This window comes from Mastigoproctus giganteus, unplaced genomic scaffold, assembly GCF_048544385.1.
Source record: "Mastigoproctus giganteus isolate SK-2022 unplaced genomic scaffold, ASM4854438v1 scaffold_15, whole genome shotgun sequence".
Classification (NCBI taxonomy): domain Eukaryota; kingdom Metazoa; phylum Arthropoda; class Arachnida; order Uropygi; family Thelyphonidae; genus Mastigoproctus; species Mastigoproctus giganteus.
Genome location: NW_028328292.1, coordinates 6,495,377 through 6,504,213, shown reverse-complemented (window position 1 = coordinate 6,504,213; position 8,837 = coordinate 6,495,377).

The following is an 8,837-nucleotide window of genomic DNA, read 5'->3' as shown; positions in this document are numbered from 1 at the left end:
AAAACGAAAAAATCGGCAAACTTACCGGTACATTAGAGTAAAAAATAAATAATTAAATAATCAAATTAACACAATACAAATCAATTAAATGCAATTAAAAGAATCAAACGAAAATATTCAAAACGATTTTCCTTCCTGAAGCTGACAACGCTTTTCGACCGTATGTCGTGATCACAGGAATGAAAATTACCGAATCGGGTTAAACCTGTTACTTAAATAGAGATTATTTGTCTTCGCGCATGCGCGTAAAGGTCCACGAATCGGAGATCAAATATGGCCGCCGAACATTAACAGAATTCTCGTGTAATTTAATTTCAACGGTTTCTGCAATTAATAGTTGCGTATAATTACGTTGAACGTTAAGTATTTTGGCTTCGTTAAATAAAAAAGTATGTTTTTCGTTAATGGCATGAAAGGCTAATTCTGACGCTGCTGAACGAGAAGCACGAACTGAGGCTTCATGTTGATTTACACGAATATTAAGAGAAAATCGGGTCGAACCCTGATAAGACGAGTCGCAATCACCGCAAGAAATGTTGTATACCAGATCATTAATTTGTGTTGCGAACGCTGAAAGAACCGAGCGATTGTTCAATATAGTGTGTAACTTACATATTGGCCTAGCTACAATTTTAAATTCGGTATCTTTAAAGAATCTGTTAAGCTGTTTGTGCCACTGTTCAACATATGGGACAGAAATAAAGTATTTTTTGATGTTACTGTTGTTGATTGGTGTAGTATTTTGTATCCTATCCTTAGCTTGTACCCTAATTCGGTTTATTGGTAATGGAATAACCCCTGTTTAAGAATCTGCTAGTTAATATTTGTATTTCTGAGTCCAAAGCAGATTCCGTCGTTGAATATTTATAGGCATTAAGAAATTGATTAAAGATAATCGATCTTTTGTAGGTGAACGGGTGACAGCTATTATAATGTAGAAGCATACCTGTGTTTGTAGGTTTTCGATAGATGCTAAATTGTATTCTATTCGAGTCCCGGGTAAGCGTGAAATTTAGAAAGTTTAATGACTTAGTATCCGTATCCTCCCTTTCCAATGTAAATTTGAGTCTAGAATGAATATTATTAAACGAATGTAAAATGTCTTGGATAGTATTACTATCGGTAATAACTAGAACATCATCTAAATACCTCCCATAGTATGTGATACGGGTTCGAAAAGGTGTCAAATGTATCTGCTCAATCGTTGAGAGATAGATCTCTGACATTAAGCCACTCAGGCTCAAACCCATTGGTAATCCAAAAATTTGTTTGTATACCTTGTCTCGAAAGGTGATGTAGTTGGCCTCAACTAACAGTTTAATTAAGTGAAAAATTTCCTTAATAGGTAGCTTCGTATAATTAATCGGTGTCGAGTTTTTATTTAACATATCCCAAATAATATCTAATGTGTATTCAACGTTTACATTCGTATATAATGAGGTAACATCTAGTGAGAATAAATTGTCATTGTCGCCGAGTCTACAGTCTTTCAGCGTATTAAATAATGTATCGTAGTTCTTAATCCCAAATTGTATTACCTGTCTAAAGGGTTTTGCGACGGGAAGCACAGGCCTCAGAAATAAAAAACAGACACGTTAATAAGTTGCAAACATTATCGGATAGGTCAAGACACGTTCATGCGAATTCTAACACATTGTCGCGGGATTGCAACCAAGTTCATACGAGTTGGGTGACATCCCCCCCCACAGACACACAACGTGTTACCACAGAATATGTCAGCTAGTTCACGAACACCCCCTCACCAATTATCCAACGAACCGACATATCAACAGGTTACAAACCTTTCCTCGTGTACACTATCACAGGACCAGATTTCGCTTTTATCCAAAAGACTAAATTATAATTTACCACCTCGAAAACTGCCTAAAAAACAATGCGTAATTGATATTGATTTTGGACTTCGTAATGTTCCACAAAAAGATATATTTATTCAACAAGTTAACCAAGTAGTGAATAACATAAAAGAAACGCGACTTCCTAAATTGAATACACATGACAGTTCAGCTTTACGAGAGCTTCGGGGAAATAAGGACATTATTATACAGAGGGCAGATAAAGGAGATACAGTGGTAATACTAGATAAACTTGATTATATTAATAAGTTAGATTCTGTTGTGTCAGATACCTCCACATATCGTGAAGTAGACCCGGCACTGTTTACCAATTTGGTCAATCGATACAATAAAACGCTAACCACGTATCGAAAAAACGACTACATTACCATGATTCAGTTAAAGGAATTGAAGTCCAGAACATACAATATTCCTGCACTTTTCGGTCAGGTAAAATTACACAAGACTGGGTTTCCTATTCGACCTATTGTTTCCTACAGGAACTCGGCATTTTCATCCTTAGCCACACATGTGTATAACATTATAAAACCCTTTAGACAGGTAATACAATTTGGGATTAAGAACTACGATACATTATTTAATACGCTGAAAGACTGTAGACTCGGCGACAATGACAATTTATTCTCACTAGATGTTACCTCATTATATACGAATGTAAACGTTGAATACACATTAGATATTATTTGGGATATGTTAAATAAAAACTCGACACCGATTAATTATACGAAGCTACCTATTAAGGAAATTTTTCACTTAATTAAACTGTTAGTTGAGGCCAACTACATCACCTTTCGAGACAAGGTATACAAACAAATTTTTGGATTACCAATGGGTTTGAGCCTGAGTGGCTTAATGTCAGAGATCTATCTCTCAACGATTGAGCAGATACATTTGACACCTTTTCGAACCCGTATCACATACTATGGGAGGTATTTAGATGATGTTCTAGTTATTACCGATAGTAATACTATCCAAGACATTTTACATTCGTTTAATAATATTCATTCTAGACTCAAATTTACATTGGAAAGGGAGGATACGGATACTAAGTCATTAAACTTTCTAAATTTCACGCTTACCCGGGACTCGAATAGAATACAATTTAGCATCTATCGAAAACCTACAAACACAGGTATGCTTCTACATTATAATAGCTGTCACCCGTTCACCTACAAAAGATCGATTATCTTTAATCAATTTCTTAATGCCTATAAATATTCAACGACGGAATCTGCTTTGGACTCAGAAATACAAATATTAACTAGCAGATTCTTAAACAGGGGTTATTCCATTACCACAATAAACCGAATTAGGGTACAAGCTAAGGATAGGATACAAAATACTACACCAATCAACAATAGTAACATCAAAAAATACTTTATTTCTGTCCCATATGTTGAACAGTGGCACAAACAGCTTAACAGATTCTTTAAAGATACCGAATTTAAAATTGTAGCTAGGCCAATATGTAAGTTACACACTATATTGAACAATCGCTCGGTTCTTTCAGCGTTCGCAACACAAATTAATGATCTGGTATACAACATTTCTTGCGGTGATTGCGACTCGTCTTATCAGGGTTCGACCCGATTTTCTCTTAATATTCGTGTAAATCAACATGAAGCCTCAGTTCGTGCTTCTCGTTCAGCAGCGTCAGAATTAGCCTTTCATGCCATTAACGAAAAACATACTTTTTTATTTAACGAAGCCAAAATACTTAACGTTCAACGTAATTATACGCAACTATTAATTGCAGAAACCGTTGAAATTAAATTACACGAGAATTCTGTTAATGTTCGGCGGCCATATTTGATCTCCGATTCGTGGACCTTTACGCGCATGCGCGAAGACAAATAATCTCTATTTAAGTAACAGGTTTAACCCGATTCGGTAATTTTCATTCCTGTGATCACGACATACGGTCGAAAAGCGTTGTCAGCTTCAGGAAGGAAAATCGTTTTGAATATTTTCGTTTGATTCTTTTAATTGCATTTAATTGATTTGTATTGTGTTAATTTGATTATTTAATTATTTATTTTTTACTCTAATGTACCGGTAAGTTTGCCGATTTTTTCGTTTTTTCCGTTTTAATTTCTGGAGGGTATCATACGGAAGGGTTCTACGCACTATATTGAGGTATACTCCTCTTATTATTTTACTAATGTAATAAACTTTGAAATATAGATTTTTTTCCACAAGTTCAACAGCACAGAATTTAACACAGGGATTATCCAACAAAATAAAATATGAGGATTTCCCTATATACAAAGGGTACTAGGAAAGTTTTGCAATACAGCTTTATTTATTTAATTTTTTCAAAGTAATTTCCTCTACATTCAATACACCTCTCCATCCTCCGAAACCAATCTTTAAACCAGTTCTGCCAAGTTTCACTAGAGAGTAAAGCACACTTGTTGTCCCAAGTCCGTAGAAGGTCCTCATCACTGGAAAACCTCCTCCCTTTTAGCTTCATTTTCACATGTGGAAACAGTGCAAAGTCGCAGGGAGCAAGGTCTGGACTGTAGGGAGGGCGCTCGAGAAGTTTGAGTCCTGTCGTGGTCAAATATTCGGTGCAGGCTTTGGCGCGGTGAGCTGAGCATTTTCGTGATGGAGGTACCAGGTGTCCATTCTTGACTTTGGCCGCAGGTTCTTCATAGATCCAATGACTTTAGGCAGGCATTGTTCAATATACCACTTAGCTGTGACTGTCTTCTGCGTGTCCAAAACGACATGTTCCACAATTCCACTCGATTTGAAAAATACAGCTATCATTTTCTTCTTTACAGATCGGGATTTTCTGACAATTACGGGTGTGTCGTCATCATCAAAGACCCAAACTTTGTTTTGAGCCTTGGTCGGCAGATCGTAATAGTACAGCCAAGTCTCGTCACCTGTCACGATGTTGTTCACATACCAAGATTGTCCCTTATCAAACTTTTTTAACATCTCCCGGCACCAAGTCACACGTCGTGTCATCTGCTCTTCAGTCAGTTGATGCAGCACCCAGAGAGAACAAAGTTTCTTCACGTGCAAATGATCTTGCAGAATCGAATGAATTGCTGGTGCATTTAGGCCCAAAGTATCCTCTATCTGTTGGTAGGTCACTCGCCTGTTTTCGTCAAGCATTTTCCTCACAGCAGTAACGTTTTCCTCCGTAACTGACGTTCGTGGCCTTCCAGGCCTCTCAGAATCCTCCAGAGTGAAATTTCCCCTTTGGAATTCTCTATACCACCTGAATATCGTTGTACGATGTGGACAATCATCATCTAGTGCAAGAGTCATTTCTTCTAAGCACTGGTCTATGGTTAAACCACGCACGAAATTATACCGCAAAACTGTCCTTATCCCATTTCGTGACCACGATGCCATCGCAAGCACTTTACACTCTCACTACTAATGAATAACTGAGCCCATCGACTTGGCGCGGCAGCTACTATGCACGTATGAACATGTCTCAACATGCAGCAACAAGCAGGCTTTCTGTGATTCATTGTTGCGTCATATTGCAAAACTTACCTAGTACCATTTGTTTATATATATATATACACACAGTGCTTTTTTTTGTAAAAAAATAGGTGCTGGTACTTGTTCTTTGCTATCAGGCAAGATTGAAAATTAAAAGGATATGAAAAGTACTCTAAATTTTTTTTTTTCTTGATATTGTTACTTTAGTAGTAATACTTTTGGAATAAGAACAACAAATTTAGTATATTAACACAGTTTATTAAGCATAAATTTATTCACGTATATAAAAATATAAGTAAAATGTGAGTAAAATAAGTAAATAAATCGGTAAACTGCTGAGTGCCATGCACTCAGAATGAAGGGTCTGTAGTCACGAATGGTCGTTAGTGTAGTATCTCAAATAGAAGCTTTATAGTAACTGAAAAAAGTTTCTAGTACCCCGGCTTGGCCTAAAACTGAGAAACTAATCATTAATCAATCTTCATTTTTACATAATCTGCAAATTTTTTGCAGATGATGTAAAGATCATGCAGTGTATCCTTTCATTTATTTAACCTGACAGCAGTAGATCACTTGACAAGTGTCCAACTTTCTTTTTAATTTTGGGGGGAAAAAATTCCCAAAATTAAAAAGAAAGTTGGGCACTTGTCAGGTGATCTACCACTGTCAGGTTAAATGACAAATGAAAGGATACACTGCATGATCTTTACATCATCTGCAAAAAATTTGCTTGCAGATGGTGTAAAAATTAAGAGTGATTAGTGACCATTGACAAGCAGCATCGTCTCAAAACTTTTAATAGGCATCAGGGATGGTCAGATAATGGCAACTGTGTTTTAAAGTTGCAAAATATGTTTCTATATTAAATTCATACTTACACTGGGAAATAACCCCAAAATAACATACACTTGGAGCAGTTAATTAGAGAGTAGAGAAAAAGTCAACATTGTCCTGTTCATGTTTTATCAAACTTCTTACGGAAATAAGGTTATAATAATTTCATTCTACAAAGAAATTGTGAGACTGTATTTAGAATAGTGTCTAGGTATGCAGGCCTCACCTAAAAAAGAAGAGAGAGCTTCTTGGAAAAGTTATACAAAGATGGGCAATGCACTGTGAGATTGGCAAAAGAAGGCCCATGCAAGGAGAAATTTTGGATATGTGAGCTATAAGAACTTGATAGCACTCAGGACCTGAGAGGGAATAGCAAATGGTGAAACAATCAGTGACACTAGAACCAGGAGTCATAAATTCAAACTAAGGGGGAATGGACTCTAGGAAGAGGGGAAAGTTATATGTTGAGTATTTTTACTATGCAGCCATTTCCTATATATTTACATTCCACTTCTTAATTTCAGAAACTTTTCAATCCTTATCTCCCTAATCAGGTAACTGTTTTCTCTGTTATGAGCATTTTAGGCTGTGAATTACATTCTTATCCACTAACTGGGTAACTTGAAGTGTTTGCTGGTAGAAATAAAATTTCATGTTTCTGATTAAGGCCTTTGCAAGTGTTCATCAAAATCAAATGTTGCAATAAAAGCATGCCATCTTCCTTTTGAGACATAACAGCCAGTCTCAAAAAAAGTTTGCTATCTGTGTATTATTGTTGCTTCTATACTGATATGGCAAGAGTTTCACCCTTTTGAAACACTAAATACTTCACAATGCTAAGCATGTAACATGACAAGAATCCTCATATACAAGAATTCACATTACTAATCAATAATCAGCAAAACTTATTTAACTCAAAATTTGTTAAGTTTAATTCATGAAGCACAAAAGCTTCTCAGTAAGACTATTCAATTATTGACAGTTGTAACCAAAGTAAAAACTGAAATTTCTACTATTTTTGAAACAGGAAGCAGTTAAAGGGTTACACTACATACAATGAAGTAGATTAAGTTATGCACACATTCCTCCCATTATCCTCCTACATTATAAAAATAAAATAGCTCTGATGATGCTGTAAACTGCATGAACAGAATGGCAAAACCAACATGGTAGGATGCCAACAATTTTAAACATTTTTGACTTCAGTCTTTGGGTAACTGAAAAGCAACAATACCACTCATCTTTAGCAGTTTATTCTAATGAGGCAGTTCTTGTGAGAATGCTTTACTGACAAAAAGAATCATCTTCCTCAAGAAACTGGCCAATGATTTACATATCAAATGCAGTGGCCAGATTTGCATAAATATCTCCAGGATTCCATATGACAAGACTGGAAAAATAATTAGAGTACAAAGCACAACCTAGGAAGCCAACAATAGTTGGAAGAACAATATCAATATTGACTACAATCTGCCAAAGTTCATTTCAAACCAATGCCAGAAACTGTCTGGGCTGTGCTGAGTAACTTTTGCTCCAAATCTCAAGTGATAATACAGAGTGGATCAAATGTCAGTTTACTGAGAAACAATGGTAAAATTAATTCCTGAAGTTCCATTCCATATTATAATAAAATTACATTTATAAATTATTTATGCCATTTAAACAAACTGTCCAGAGCATTTTGGTAATTTACTTCTCAGTAAATTGTATCTCTTCTCGGTAAAAACTGACAATATGTCCTATCCTACATTTAAGAGTGCACACTTGAGTTTTTGAAATTCTGTTGGGCTTGAAATAAATGTTTTTTGAAAATTATGGTATTATTTTCTTTCTGTAATACAAACAGGTACTCAGTAATGTAGAACTTTTGGAGTAATATGAAGATTTAAGGATTAATTCATTCTACTATGATTTAAAATTACCAATTTTATTTATATTTCTTTATTTAGAAAAAGGTATGCGACATGAGCTTTAAAAACTATAGGAGTACCATTAAGAGAGTAAAACTAGACAGTTTTACTCTTTTTCACTCGAGAAGAGTGAAAAAAGCAATAATGCAAAATATTCACCCAAAAAAAAAAAGCTTGAATAAAACTATTCTGAATCACAATTATGCTAAATTACATTCTCTATTAAAAACACCTGATAATTTTAAAAGTCATGAAATTACTACAATTGCTATATCCCCTACCACACACACATTTACACTAGATAGTTTAATCTTATACCGTACAAATATAACATCACACCTGAAAATACAATGTACTGGCTGACAGGCATACTTGTTTTCCTGTCAGCCAATAATTAGTAATTTGAAATAAAGATTGGTTATATTTATTTGAGTCAACAGATAAATGTGACAAAAAGAAAAAGATTTTTATCTTATCTTGAAATGTATTTTAAGCAAGAAACTTTGTATCAACAGAACAATAATAAAAAATTGTCCTATCAGATATTAAAGTGATATTATACAAGAACATTTAATGATAGTGATTTAATGATAGTGAAAAGAATAAAATCTTTAGAGTTATTCTTACATTAAAATTTAAAGTGCATACTAACAGATTTTTTCTAAGTGATTGTTTTAATATTTTAAGTAGCAGATTCATTTATAAATGGGGAAGGAGGGGAAACAGCTGTAAAACAAAATTGATTACACAAAAA